Source organism: Thalassophryne amazonica, chromosome 9, assembly GCF_902500255.1.
Source record: "Thalassophryne amazonica chromosome 9, fThaAma1.1, whole genome shotgun sequence".
NCBI classification, from domain to species: Eukaryota; Metazoa; Chordata; class Actinopteri; order Batrachoidiformes; family Batrachoididae; genus Thalassophryne; species Thalassophryne amazonica.
Genome location: NC_047111.1, coordinates 96308182 through 96324531, shown reverse-complemented (window position 1 = coordinate 96324531; position 16350 = coordinate 96308182). Strand labels below are relative to the sequence as shown.

General features: G+C 41.1%; 1 long non-coding RNA gene across 1 annotated transcript; it reads left to right on the top strand.

The window, feature by feature from the left end:
• Positions 1 to 1171: 1171 nt before the first annotated feature.
• LOC117516610 lies at positions 1172 to 14721 on the top strand. The gene is made up of 3 exons (XR_004562485.1): positions 1172 to 1282; positions 7895 to 7898; positions 14709 to 14721. It is a non-coding gene; the product is annotated as an uncharacterized LOC117516610 (long non-coding RNA).
• The last annotated feature ends 1629 nt before the right edge of the window (positions 14722 to 16350 follow it).

Sequence of the window (16350 nt, the reverse complement as noted above, 5' to 3'; positions counted from 1 at the left end):
AAAAAAATCTCCTTTAACAGTGGAATATCCGGATAAAATGCTGAAACCGACTTCTTCTGAAACTTCTCTGTTCTCTCACGACGTCCTGGATCAATAGAGCCTGAAATGTGGAGGTTTTCAGCTTGAACCAGGCTGATGACAGCGCCTGAGAGCGCTGCGCGACGTCTCGCACTGTGGGAAGTCCTTAAAGCGACAGTATCACCTCAAAATCTCTCATCAGCCGTTAAAATTTTCACTGAAAACCAGCTTAATTTTTTGAACCATGTCCACTTCGATGTGTCTCACAGGTTTAGAAAAAATTTTGATCAAACAAAGCGCCAGTCTCTCAGCAACTTCTCAGACAAAGGAATTCCGACGAGGGGCTGGACGACTCCTCCCACAAGGAGTGCTCACAGGCGAATGACGTCACCGACAGGCCTGGAAAAACTCACACATGCGCACGAGGGTTCATGCATGTCTGACGTAAAAACATATGAATGAAATCCATATAGTTTTTGAAAAAAATAAAAAGGACCTATACTTTATGGACAGCCCTCGTAAATGCAGTCTATCCATGCGTTGTTGTATCCATGGCACCATAGAACTGTCTAGGGTCCTAGATGGCAACCATCCGAGTAAAGAACCAGCACATGGCCACCTCACAAAAGTATATCTGCTCCAAGCAGGCGGCGTCCCCTTTGCCTTCTCCTGCCACTTATGTATTGATGATTTATAAGGGTTCTAAATAGTCCTCCTCCTTTTGCTACTACTACTACTACTACTACTACTAAAAATCACAATAAGGGATTGCACATTACTTTTGCATGTCTAATATGCCACAGGCACAGGAATTTTCAGTATCTACTGATACCAAACCAATTGGTTTCTGTTTTCCCTATTAAATAAATCAGTTTTTTCTGGATGCATTTTGCTAAGCTATTCATCAAGCTTTGCCATGAAGCACAAAATTGAGCTCAGGTGCATCCTGTTTTCACAGATCATCCTTGAGATGTCTCTGCAACTTAATTGGAGTCCACCTGGTTTAAATTCAGTTGATTGAGCGTGATTTGGAAAGGCACACGCCTGTCTACATATCAGGTCCCACAATTGACAGTGCATGTCAGAGCACAAACCAAGCATGAAGTTGTTGGGATGGTCCTTTTCACTACACTATCACACAAGTGTTACAATAAGACCTGAGACAACCAACCAGTAATGTCACATAATTACCTTTTAGGCACCACCCCGTGTGATCGTTGATGGAAGAAGGATGACCAGGATTCAGCCTTTGTCTCAGTTGACCGTGTCGCCTTTATTACAGAGAATGAGCCAAAGTAACAGTAACAGAGTCTCTGGGTTCATGCTTAGTTTGCCCTAGCAATCAGACAGAGTCTGGGTAGCTGAGCAGGAACCCCGTCTTCCTCTTCCTGAACCCATATATACTTCCATGAGTTTCTGTTCTAGACATTGTGTCACTAAGACGCCAAGACTACGCTAAGATATTGTATTCTTTCTTGATTGGTCCACTTCTCATCCTGCGAGCAGTGCAGTCGTCCTATCCTCGCTGATTGCATCCTTCCTTTACCTAATAAGGACTTGATCATGCGCTCATCACGCAGTTCCCAGCCGCTTCTTCCAGTTATCACACATTCATACACAATCAGCTCTCTGTCACACGTTATTGCTGAACATACAATCCACAGTCAGACGTCTTATATTCTACTCGAGATTACCATAGCCTTGTACACAATGTTAACACACCTTTTCCTCTTTCTTGGCCACAAATGAGTCACATAGTTTTCAGTTATCAACCATACAGAAAACAGGTCACACAGTTGGCAAATTCAGCAGAACACATTCAAGCATGATCATATAGGAAGAAGAACACCATCAACCTTGTACCAATCAATATACAATGAGTACATTATTCATTAATTATGTTAACAAAGTCAAAGGTCTGTAGCCCTCTGAGACATGATTGTCTCAAGGCTCAAATCTGGAAAAGGGTACAGAAACATTTCTGCTGCTTTGAAGGTCCCAATGAGCAAAGTGGCCTCCATCATCCATAAATAGAAGACATTCCACTAGGACTCTTACTAAAGCTGGCCACCTGTCTAAACTGAGCAATCAGGGGAGAAGGGCCTTAGATGGGTTGGTGACCAGGAACTTTGCAAACTTAATACCCATTACTACATGTTCTATTTTCTGGTTTACCGCAGTCTAGCATTAGGGCTCTCCATTTGGTTCAAAATGTTGCAGCCAGACTTTTGACACAAAGCAGAAAGTTCGACCACATTACACTCATTTTGGCATCCATTCACTTCGCTTCCTGTCCCAGTGAGATCAGATTTTAATGGTTCTGCTACTAGTCTATAAAATTGTTCATGGACTGGCACCTCCCTACATAGCTGACCTCATTAAACCTTACGTACCGGCCCGGGCTTTGCGTTCTCAGGGTGCAGGACTACTTTGTGTCCCTAGGGTGAATAAGAAGTCTGCAGGTCACAGAGCTTTCTCTTATCGTGTCCTTGTTCTGTGGAATGATCTCCCTGCATCAATAAAACAGTCAGATTCTGTGGAGACTTTCAAGCCCAGACTTAAGATGCACTTATTTTCCCTTTCGTATGGCTAGCATACTGGTACAGTTTTGTTTTATGCTTTTTACTCTTTTAATTCATTTTATTAGTAAACAGAGCGTGCCGCAGCCTCAACTTTACTGACAAATTATACAGTTTTTCTCATCTTTCTGATGCCTGATTATGTTTTTTTTCTCTCTGTTTAAGGTGCAGCTCCATCCAGAGATGGGAGTTGTATTTGTGCTGGACACCCTCCTGTCCTGTGCACCAACAGCATTTCCTGTATATTCGTTTTGTGAATTGTTCTGTAATCTATGTCTGTAGCATGGCCCAAGCAGTGGGTCATCCTTTTGAGTCTGGTCTGCTTGAGGTTTCTTCCTCAGAGGGAGTTTTTCCTTATCACTTGCTCTGGGGGTTAGTAAGGCTAGACCTTACTTGTGTGAAATACCTTGAGGCAACTCTGTTGTGATTTGACGCTATATAAATGAAAATAAATTGAAATTGAACCAGATGGTCACTCTTTCAGATCACCAGCATTCCTCTGTGGAAAGGAGAACCTTCCAGAAGGACAACTATCTCTGCAGCAATCCACCAATCAGGCCTGTAAGGCAGAGTGGCCAGATGGAAACCACTCTACCTTACACAAGGCAATGGTTCATCTATCAACAGGACAATGACACTAATCACACAGCCAAGACATTAAATGCATGACTTCAGGACAACTCTGTGAATGTCCTTGAGTGGCCCAGCCAGAGCTCAGACCTGAATCCAATTGAACATGTCATGAGAGATCTGAAAATGGCTGTGCACTGACACTCCATATTCAACCTGATGGAGATGAAGAGGTGCTGCAAAGAGGAATAGGCAAAACTGCCCAAAGATAAGCGCCAAGCTTGTGGCATCATAGTCAGTAAGACTTGAGACTGTAATTACTGTGAAAGGGGCATCAACAAAGTATTGGGTGCAAAAACGTGTATATGTGATTTCTTAGTTTTTTATTTTTAATAAATTTGAAAAAAAAAAACTTTTTCATGCTGTTATTATGAGGTTTTGTGAGTAGAATTTTGTGGGGAAAAATACAATTTACTCCATTTTGGAATAAGGTTGTAACATAACAAAATGTGGAAAAAGCAAAGCACTGTGAATACTTTCCAGATGCACCATATACTATCATATGAGCAAGAATCACTAATGAATTATTTCTTGGAGAACAGAGTTTGAGTATCTCTACTGAAGTAATTCATTTTCACCCCCATCCTCTGCAGCGTCTCACACACAGAGTCCTTTAAACCGGCCACAGTGAAAGGATGATACTATTCAACAGCAAGATTTGAACTTCCTGCACTGTAATTAATTGTTCAATGTATTATTTAATACATGGGGAAAGTGGCCTGTTTTTGACCCAGGTGCAATTTAATGGTTGGAAAATGGTTCTGTTTTCTGACCAGAGTTTATTTTACTGTTTTGGACAAAGTTTGGAGTTTAAGTGAAGCCCCTTAAAAACTGCCCCCACCCCACCACCGCCATGGTAATGTGAATTTCATAAAATTTGCGCGGGGGTCTTCTGCACATGTGGTGATATTTATTTGCTCAGGTAAGAAAAGGGGTGACTTGGCATGTTAAGTCTCAAGAGTCTAGTATTTGGAGACCTAACTGAAAGAAAAGCTGCACTGAGAATGGATGCTACCTATGTGATCATGACATATCTCAGTAACACAAGCTGTGCTCCTCTGTAATTTTTTAATAGTGCATTTTCTTGCCATCTTATCTGATGACATCACAGAGTAATGCAACTCCCTTCCTTGTTTTGTCAGAGTTAAGAATTGAACCCTCATGTGATGCAAGTCACAGCAACAACTTTTATGACTGGATAATAATCACAAGCATCCAAACTCATAAGTCAGGTGTGCATTATGTCATAGTTTGAATAATATGTGTCAAATTCTGCTGGTATTAGTTGCTCATCATTTTACAGTTTCAAAGGGGAAGTTTGGAATATGCATCATATTCTACAGATTTTCTATTTTAATGTATTTCAAAATGGTGTGCCACAGGTTTGGACACCCTGCAATTCTGTGTGTTGTAATTGATGCTTCATTTTTCATGATTGGGCAAAAAAAAAGTCAAAGGTGAAATGTCCTAACAATCCTACCCAGACAAAAAAAAAAAAAAACTAAACAAAACAAAAAACCCAACACCGCCAATATCAACCTCAGTTCCTTTTTATGAACCTCATGTTCCCTATAGTTTTAAAAGCAGTACAAGAACGATCCCAGTATGCAGGCAGCAATCGGGAGGTAAGGTGAAAACACAGGTGATTTATTACTCCAAACAGGGTAGAAGAGTCCAACAAACAACATGAAAGCCACAGAGGAAAAAATGCAAGTCAAAAAACAGAATACCTGACAGAGCACAAACATGCAAGAAAAGAAACACAATGGAGGTAACAAAAGAAATAAAACTCAAAAACTAGAAACTGCTACAAACTGGAGGTGATAAATATTCTTAAAGTACTTATACGAGGTCTCTTAGATAATAAACCGACCCTTTTATTTTTTTTTAACTATATGGATTTGAATGACGTGCGATTACACCAATCATGCTTGAACCCTCGTGCGCATGCGTGAGTTTTTTCACGCATGTCGGTGACGTCATTTCCCTGTGGGCAGGCCTTGAGTGAGATGTGGTCCCGCCCTCTCGGCTGAATTCCTTTGTTTCACACACTGCTCGAGACGGCGCGCGTTGCTTTATCAAAATTTTTTATGGACCTATGAGGAATATCCGAGTGGACACTATTCGAGAAATTAAGCTGGTTTTCGGTGAAAAGATTAACGGCTGATGAGAGATTATGGGGTGTCTCAGTCGGTGTAAGGACTTCCCATGGAGCGGGACATCCTGCAGCGCTTCCAGGCACCGTCGTCGGCCTGTTTCGACCTGAAAACATCCTAATTTAAGGCTTAATTCACCCAGGACGTCGTCAGAGAACAGAGAAGATTCAGAAGAGGCTGGCATGAGGACTTTATGCGGACATTCCACTGTTAAAGGACATTTTTTAATGAAAGACGTGCGTGCAAATTTGCCGAGTCGTTTCCATGACGACTCTGCAAATCTGTGTGCGCTGCGACAGGAAAAACACCTCCGTGTTGAAAACCATTTGTAAAATTCAGGCGGCTTTTGATGGCTTTCAACAAGTGAGTAACTGAGAAATTGTTTAACAGCTTGGGCATGTTCCAACTTGCCCATTAAGGTTTCCAACGGAGGTGTTTTTCCTGTCGCGACCCCCCGCGGTCGGGTCCAGCCCGACACGCGACTCTGCCCGCACGTTCTTTCATTACAAAATGTCCGTTAACAATGGAATGTCCGAATCTCCTCATGCCGACTTCTTCTGAAAGTTCTCTGTTCTCTGACGACTTCCTGGGTCAACAGAGCCTGAAATGTGGAAGTTTTCAACTTGAAACGGCGAGACGCTGCCACCTCGAAGCGCAGATCGCCGTCAGGCGCCGTAGGCCGTCCTTACGGCGACACTACCAGACCAAAATCTCTCATCAGCCATTAAAATTTTTACCAAAAACCAGCTGAATTTATCGAATGGTGTCCACTCAGTTGTGCCTTACAGTTTTGAAAAAACTTTGATCAAACAAAGCAGCAGTCTCTGAGCCATTCCTAAACAATGAAAAAAACAACGAGAGGGTGGGCCACTCCTCACTCAAAGACTGCCCACAGGCGAATGACGTAACCGACAGGCGTGAAAAAACTCTCGCATGCCAATGAGGGTTCAAGCATGTCTGATGTAATCACACGTGATTCAAATCCATATGGTTTTTGAGAGGAACCAACACGAAGGAACTGGCAACTGAACAGCGAAAAGGTGAAGACTTAAATACACATGAAAAACAAGGGACAGGTGTGGGAAATAGAAGAGTCTGGGTTGAAACACACAAGCTGAATTTGACAAACCAAAGGTGACTAAAATCCTAACAGAAAGACAAAAGAGTTAAAACAAAAAAGATAACCTAAAAAGGACATCACAAAGCAAAATACAGAAAACAGGACACAAAGGCAAAAACCAAACAAGGTCTCCAAAAGTGTGCAAAGTGCACACACATGATGAAGACATAAAGACAATAAACACAAAGACATGCACAGTGGACAGATCACATGTCCAATGACAAAACAGACCACAAATATGGACAGGGGACAGACGACCAGGATGACTGACTGACATAGACAGGGGAGAGCATACAAGAATACTAACAAAAGGGCATGGACAGAAGATAATGACAACACATGGACATAGACAAAAGGACTTACCACAGATACAGACAGGAGACAGGGCACTGAATAAAAACAACAGGACACAGACATGGACAGAGGATACACCACAACATGTGTGTGTGTGTATATACATATATATATATATATATATATATATATATATATATATATATATATATACTGAAAAGGTGCATCATGTACATCAACTCACTTATTACAATGGCCACACGCAGAGCCAAATTTAAAGTGTTGACTTCATACACATAAATTATATGTCACATGTAGGCAATAAGACACACTCTATGACTGCTGGGATCGGCTCCAGCTCCCTGTGACCCTTTATTGCAGTAAGCTGTTGAGGATGGGTGAGTGAGTAATGGACGAGGTCTGTTAGAAAAGTATGGGACCTTTTTATTTTTCAAAAACCTGATGGATTAGAATCACGTGTGCTTGTATGAGCCAACGTTGAACCTTTGTGCGCATGCGTGATTTTTTTCACACCTGTCGGTTGCGTCATTTGCTTGTAAGCAGACTTTGTGTGAGGATGAGTGGAGTCTCTCGTCGTTTTTTCTTTGCAAGGAAATGGCGGAACGACTGGAGCAGCGCGACTGCATCAGATTTTGCCAGAAATTGGGCCACAGCCAGGTGGAAACCATTCGGATTATTCAGACGGCTTTCGGTGACGATCCTCTGGGCATCACACAGATTAAGGAGCAGTGCAACCGGTTTAAAGACGTCCGCACAACGGTGGAGAGCACGCCGCGCTCCAGTCGGCCATCAACATGCTGAAATGACCAGATCATTTCCAAAGTGAACGCTGTGGTGATGTGGGACCGTCGTGTGATTATCTGAGAAATTGCAGAAGAGGTGGACATCAGCACTTTTTCGGCACATTCTACTGTGAAAGAAGATTTTGCCATGAAAAGAGTTGCAGCGAAATTCATCGGAATGAAGCTGATGGCGCAGCAACAGTGCCTCCGTGATGAAGCGTCACAGGAGATGCCCTGACATGCCCAGCTCTTGCACCATTCGGAAGATTCAGATGACTTTCGGTGGCTTTTCAGTCGTGTGACTATCCGAGAAATTGTGGACGAGGTGAGCATGCCACAACATGTCCTGTGAGGCTTCAACACGGAGACGCTGTTGCTGCGCCATCAGCTTCGTGCCGATGAATTTCGCCGCCACTCTTTTCATGGCAAAATCTTCTTTCACAGTGGAATGTGCCGAAAAAGTGCTGATGTCCACCTCTTCCACAATTTCTCGGACTGACAGGCATGAAAAACTCACGCATGCGCACGAAGGTTCAAGGTTTGCTCAAGCAAGCACACGTGATTCAAATCCATCAGGTTTTTGAAAAAAATAAAAAGGTGCGCTAATTTTCTAACAGACCTTGTATGCAAAAAGCTTTCTGATGCAATGCTTTAAAAAATTCTTTGTTTTGTTGTATTTGGCCACTCTGACACTCCGCGCAAATCAGGTCATTTAAAGCTTTGCAGCTTTACTTGAAAAGATTAAATAAAATAAAAACAAAACCTTTTGGTTGCTCTCATTTTTGATTTCATCATCAGAATCATGTAGCAAAGTCTTAATGGAAGTCCTGGCTTTGGCCACAGTTGACTGCATCATTATTGTTTTACTTTTAGCTGCTTCTGTTGTTCAAGCAAAAAATGTATCTGTTTGCCTGTGTGTCTCTGCTTGGAATGACGTCTGTGTAGCAATGCAACAGATATCATGGCACAGTATAGGAAATACGGCAATGGTCCCATTGAAGAAATTTTTAACATGATTGAAATGTTGTGCTGCAGTCTGATCGCACCAAGACACTTGTCCGTGACACAGGTACTGTTCACGTACAACAATACAACCCCTGGCAAAAATTATGGAATCACCGGGCTCGGAGGATGTTCATTCAGTTGTTTAATTTTGTAGAAAAAAAAGCAGATCACAGACATGACACAAAACTAAAGTCATGTCAAATGGCAACTTTCTGGCTTTAAGAAACACTATAAGAAATCAGGAAAAAAAAATTGTGGCAGTCAGTAACGGTTACTTTTTTTAGACCAAGCAGAGGGAAAAAAATATGGAATCACTCAATTCTGAGGAAAAATTATGGAATCATGAAACACAAAAGAACGCTCCAACACATCACTAGTATTTTGTTGCACCACCTCTGGCTTTTATAACAGCTTGCAGTCTCTGAGGCATGGACTTAATGAGTGACAAACAGTACTCTTCATCAATCTGGCTCCAACTTTCTCTGATTGCTGTTGCCAGATCAGCTTTGCAGGTTGGAGCCTTGTCATGGACCATTTTCTTCAACTTCCACCAAAGATTTTCAATTGGATTAATATCCGGACTATTTGCAGGCCATGACATTGACCCTATGTGTCTTTTTGCAAGGAATGTTTTCACAGTTTTTGCTCTATGGCAAGATGCATTATCATCTTGAAAAATGATTTCATCATCCCCAAACATCCTTTCAATTGATGGGATAAGAAAAGTGTCCAAAATATCAATGTAAACTTGTGCATTTATTGATGATGTAATGACAGCCATCTCCCCAGTGCCTTTACCTGACATGCAGCCCCATATCATCAATGACTGTGGAAATTTACATGTTCTCTTCAGGCAGTCATCTTTATAAATCTCATTGGAACGGCACCAAACAAAAGTTCCAGCATCATCACCTTGCCCAATGCAGATTCGAGATTCATCACTGAATATGACTTTCATCCAGTCATCCATAGTCCACGATTGCTTTTCCTTAGCCCATTGTAACCTTGTTTTTTCTGTTTATGTGTTAATGATAGCTTTCGTTTAGCTTTTCTGTATGTAAATCCCATTTCCTTTAGGCGGTTTCTTACAGTTCGGTCACAGACGTTGACTCCAGTTTCCTCCCATTCGTTCCTCATTTGTTTTGTTGTGCATTTTCGATTTTTGAGACAAATTGCTTTAAGTTTTCTGTCTTGACGCTTTGATGTCTTCCTTGGTCTACCACTATGTTTGCCTTTAACAACCTTCCCATGTTGTTTGTATTTGGTCCAGAGTTTAGACACAGCTGACTGTGAACAACCAACATCTTTTGCAACATTGCGTGATGATTTACCCTCTTTTAAGAGTTTGATAATCCTCTCCTTTGTTTCAATTGACATCTCTCGTGTTGGAGCCATGATTTATGTCAGTTCACTTGGTGCAACAGCTCTCCAAGTTGTGATCACTCCTTTTTAGATGCAGACTAACGAGCAGATCTGATTTGATGCAGGTATTAGTTTTGGGGATGAAAATTTACAGGGTGATTCCATAATTTATTCCTCAGAATTGAGTGAGTCCATATTTTTTTCCCTCTGCTTGGTCTAAAAAAGTAACCGTTACTGACTGCCACATTTTTTTTTCTTGATTTCTTATAGTGTTTCTTAAAGCCAGAAAGTTGCCATTTGAAATGACTTTAGTTTTGTGTCATGTCTGTGATCTGCTTTTTTTTCTGCAAAATTAAACAACTGAATGAACATCCTCTGAGGTCGGTGATTCCATAATTTTTGTCAGGGGTTGTATAAGTTGCATTTCTGTACGATCCTGGCAAAATGCACATTTGTATCTTGTCGTGATTGGCAGGATAAGTGTCAGCGAGTCATTCCAGTGATACCCAAGGATCCTTGAAGGAGCCATAGTAATGAAAAACTCACAACCTTACAGTAATACAGGAAGCACCAGCACCATATAGACTTTGACTGTCATTGTCCTGTGTCTCCAAACACCTCGTTCACACAACGCAACACCCCCTGAGCTTTCCCCAGGCATCTCTTAATCTCAAAGGCTGAGTACCCAGAGACATGAATGTCACTGCTGACATAAATCAATCTCTTCACAAGCTCAACACTTTCTCCACATACAGATACACATGATGGCTGGCTCCAGGAAGTCGATGAAAGCCTAAATCTGAGTCATAATCCAGGACGATCTTATACCTGGAAACACTGATTCTTCACTCTATTTCTCAAGTGGTGAAATCCATAATTTCAACAAAGATGATAAGATCATCCACAAAATCAAGGTCAGTTAAGCCCTCCTTGCCGGTAAAGGCACCTACAACGTCTACACCTTGAACTGTGTAGGGGGCAGAACACATCCCTCAGAAACACCTATATTCACTGGGAAAGATTCAGAGATTCTTCCAGTGCAGTGTGACCATCTCTCCCTGCTGGTTTCCTTAAAACTAAATCTTTTTAAAACCATTGGCCAGACAGGAGAGGTATGTCAACAAGATATCATGAAAGGCATCAGAGGGCTGATGCATACCCTGCACACTGTATACATCATAATATAAATTTACAATTAAATGTACCTGTGTATGTAATCCTATTATGTTTGACTGTGATTATGACTATGTATGACTTCTGTGTAACGTCATTATGAAGTCAGTCATACGAATCAGTCACAAATATTTTGCTGATGAATATATGCTTTAGATCATCCATCTAGGCTTGTTAGTCATTGAGCTATACAAAAAGGACAATGTTTTCCTTGACCGTTCACTAAACGACTCCACAATCTAGTCACCAGTAGATACAGTGAGGAAAATAAGTATTTGAACACCCTGCGGTTTTGCAAGTTCTCCCACTTAGATATCATGGAGGGGTCTGAAAATTTTATCTTAGGTGCTTGTCCACTGTGAGAGACATAATCTAAAAAGAAAAAAAATCAGGAAATCACAATGCATGATTTTTTAATAATTTATTTGTATGTTACTGCTGCAAATAAGTATTTGAACACCTGTGAAAATCAATGTTAATATTTGGTACAGTAGCCTTTGTTTGCAGTTACAGAGGTCAACAGTTTCCTGTAGTTTTTCACTAGGTTTGCCTACACTGCAGCAGGGATTTTGGTCCACTCCTCCATACAGATCTTCTCTAGATCTATCAGGTTTGGAGTTTCAGCTCCCTCCAAAGATTTTCTATTGAGTTCAGGTCTGGAGACTGGCCAGGCCACTCCAGGACCTTGAAATGCTTCTTACGGAGCCCCTCCTTAGTTGCCCTGGCTGTGTGTTTTGGGTCATTGTCATGCTAGAAGACCCAGCCATGACCCACCTTCAATGTTCTTACTGAGGGAAGGAGGTTGTTTGCCAAAATCTCGCAATACATGACCCCATCCATCCTCCCTTCAATACAGTGCAGTTGTCCTGTCACCTTTGCAGAAGAGCACCCCCAGAGTATGATGTTTCCACCCCCATGCTTCATGGTTGGGATTGTTTTCCTTGGGGTTGTTCTCATCCTCTAAACATGGTAAGTGGAGTTGATTCCAAAACACTCTATTCTAGTCTCATCTGACCACATGACCTTCTCCCATGCCTCCTCTGGATCATCCAGATGGTCACTGGTGAACTTCAAATGGGCCTGGACATGTGCTGGCTTGAGCAGGGGGACCTTGCTGCCCTGCAGGATTTTAAACCATGACAGCATCATGCGTTACTAATGTAATCTTTGTGACTGTGGTCCCAGCTCTCTTCAGGTCATTGACCAGGTCCTCCTGTCTAGTTCTGAGCTTTCTCAGAATCATCCTTACCCCACAAAGTGAGATCTTGCATGGAATCCCAGACCGAGGGAGATTGACAGTCATCTTGTGTTTCTTCCACTTTCTAATGAATAATCATAACAGTTGTTGTCTTCTACCAAGCTGCTTCCCTGTTGTCCTGTAGTCCATCCCAGCCTTGTGCAGGTCTACAGTTTTGTCCATGGTGTCCTTAGACAGCTCTTTGGTCTTGGCTATGGTGGACAGGTTGGAGTGTGATTGATTGAGTGTGTGAACAGGTGTCTTTTATACAGGTAACAAGTTCAAACAGGTGCAATTAATACAGGGAAAGAGTGCAGAATAAGAGGGCTTCTTAAAGAAAAATTAACAGGTCTGTGAAAGCCAGAATTCTTGCTGGTTGGTAGGTGTTCAAATACTTATTTTATGCAATATAATGCAAATTAATTATTTAAAAATCATACAATGTGATTTCCGTTTTTTTTTTTTTATTTCTTACATTATGTCTCTCACAGTGGACATGCACCTAAGATGAAAATTTCAGACCCCTCCATGATTTCTAAGTGGGAGAACTTGCAAAACCGCAGGGTGTTCAAATACCTATTTTCCTCACTGTTTATGTGAATTAATATTTACACCAAGTTTGATCCATGTAGGCTTCTTGGTTTGTTTAGAGATACATCCAATCAGTCCTATCCAAGTAATATCCCCACCAAGTTTGAAGTAAGACACACCCACCCAGGTACACACACACACACACACACACACACACACACACACACACACACACACACACACACACACACACACACACACACACACACACACACACACACACACACACAGCACTGTGACGTTGTGAGGACCAACCAAAATGTCCTCACATTGTTAGTTGTCCTCACAATAATGGTTTAAAGCCACTATTAGTTCACAGAACTTTACAAACACACACACAAACACACACACACACATGCACACACCAGTGAAAAAAATACCCTTTTAATATTGCCAACATGCAGAGTAATGATATCGCTACACCGTGACACCACCAATAAGCAGAATTGTTGATATGAGCCAGATTGGATCCATGCTTTCATCTTTGTTCTGTCAAAATGTGACCTTACTGCCTGGATGTTGAAATCAAGATTCATTAGGCTAGGCAACGTTTTTCCGGTCTTCCATTGTCAAATTTTGTTGCCCACATGCCCACTTTTGTTTCAGTTTCCAATTTTTAGCCAACAGCAGTGTCAGCCACTGGGTCGTCACCTTGCTGAAACTAAGCCACCAAGCATTAAGACATTTTAAGTCAGTTCCAAAGGGTAAAGGGGATCCAACTCGATACTAGCAAGGTGTACCTTATGTGTGTAGGATATATATTTTTTTTACATCATATTCATAATAGTTGCTGAATCTTGATTGTGTTTACCAGCTGTAATCCTGTGCAAGATTCCTTTCCTACATGTTGAATGATGAATATTTTGGGGTTGGAACTAGAACACTCTCATATGTGTGTTTACCAAAACATTCAGTGGTGCAACTTCTGTGTGCACAAACACTGCTGCTATTTGCATTTCTGAAAATAGCTTACATGTGTGTTTTTGTGTGTGAATGGGTGACGTGTGAGTCCACCTGTCAAAAGATATCTCATGTACAAATACAGAAAAGGTTTCCTTCTTGAAATTCATGTTGTGCATATTTCTGGTGAGCAGAGATGCAAGTAACAAATATTACGATTCATCCTTTCATCTCTTAATTATGGAGCTCTGGAAGTGTCATCGCAAAATGGTTTGCATGTGGAGAGAATGTGCACGTTTTATTATCTTGTGCACTTGTTTTATAACATTGTGTGCATGTTTTAAGCATCATTTGAGTAAAACAAGGGCACAATATACTTAAATGTGGCCACAATTTGTAAGACGTGCACTCAATATTGTCTTGACACATAAATGTTGTCTATTAGCCAACAAACCAGGAGACAGTGTAATACATTTCCCCATTAGAAATGGATTTGGTCAGAGTGTATCATCATGGTTTGGGCGCACAAGGACATACAGAGAACTCTAGCTACCCAGCATGGCATCTTCTGGAGTTTAAGCACATTAAAAAGCATGCTGAGGGCAAACCGTCTCCCCCTCATGAGTATGACAATTTAGGTCATATCATTTTGAGCGAAAGGAAAATGTGCGCGCGTTTTATTATAATTTGAGGGCTCAATTAAAGGAAAACGTGCACACTTTTTATTAATTTGAGAGCTCAATTAAAGGAAAATATGCGCATGAATTATCACGGCCATTAAAACGTGTGCACAAATTATCGCAGCCAGGAATACATACACACGCTTTATTAATTTGAGAGCATGTTTTATTAATTCATGGACTCAATTAAAGGAAAGCGTGTGCACAAATTATCATAGCCAGAAAAAAAAAAAAAAATCACTTTAAGTGACCTCTTCCGGGTTCCGTACTTAAGTACTGGAGAACAGAAAAAAAAAATCCCATTTTAATTTTGAACAGATCAGCGTTACATCTTGAAATTGAAGACCATCTCAATATTTGACATCTTGAGTGTTTAATATGATAAAGAAAAAGAAAAATCAAAAGTAGTTGGAGACAAAATGATTTTGTTGCTCAACAATTTGACTAGTTTTATAAATTACACATTTCAGCTGGAGAGAAATTGTCTCTGTTGCCTGAAAACCATGCGTCGCCTGGTTAAGATCAATGGGGGCAACAACATGGAAGCAAAATCTTATGTTGATGAAGATGATGTAACACTATCTAGGTAAAACCTACAACCCTGATTCCAATGAAGTTGGGATGTTGTGTAAAATGTAAATAAAAACAGAAGATAATGATTTGCAAATCCTCTTCAACCTATATTCAATTGAATACAACACAAACACAAGATATTTAATGCTCAAACTGATAAAATTGATTGTTTTTGTACAAATATTTGCTCATGTTGAAATGGATGCATGAAACATGTTTCAAAAAAGCTGGGACAGTGGTATGTTTACCACTGTGTTACATCACCTTTCCTTCTAACAGCACTCAGTGTTTGGGAACTGAGGACACTAATTGTTGAAGCTTTGTAGGTGGAATTCTTTCCCATTTTTGCTTGATGTACGACTTCAGTTGTTCAACAGTCCGGGGTCTCCATTGTCGTATTCTGTGGTTCATAATGTGCCACACATTTTCAATTGGCGACAGGTCTGGACTGCAGGCAGGCCAGTCTAGTACCCACACTCTTTTACTACGAAGGCACAGTGTTGTAACACGTGCAGAGTGTGACTTGGCCATTGTCTTGCTGAAATAAGCAGGGACGTCCCTGAAAAAGACGTTGCTTTGATGGCAGTATGTGTTGCTAGAACACCTGGATGTACCTTTCAGCATTGATGGTGCCATCACAGATGTGTAAGTTGCCCATGCCATGAGCACTAACACACCCCCATACCATCACAGATGATGGCTTTTGAACTTTGCACAGGTAACAATCTGGATGGTCTTTTTCCTCTTTTGTCCAGAGGACAAAATGTCCATGATTTCCAAAAATAATTTGAAACTTGGACTCATCAGACCACAGCACACTTTTCCACTTTGTGTCTGTCCATTTCAAATGAGCTTGGGCCCAGATAAGGTGGTGGCGTATCTGGATGTTGCTGATGCATGGCTTTCTCTTTGCATGGTAGACTTTTAACTTGCACTTGGAGATGTCGCAACGAATTATCTTAACTGGCAATGGTTTTCTGAAGTTTTCCTGAGCCCATGCAGTAAGATCCTTTACTCAGTGATGTTGGTTTTTAAAGCAGTGTTGCCTGAGAGACTGAAGGTCACAGACATTCGGTGTTGGTTTTCGGCCTTTCCGCTTGTGTGTAGAAAGTTCTCCAGATTCTCTGAGTCTTCTGATTATGTTATGGACTGTAGATGATGGAATCCCTACATTCCTTGCAATTGAACGTTGAGAACCATTGTTCTTTAAATGTTGGACTATTTTTTTC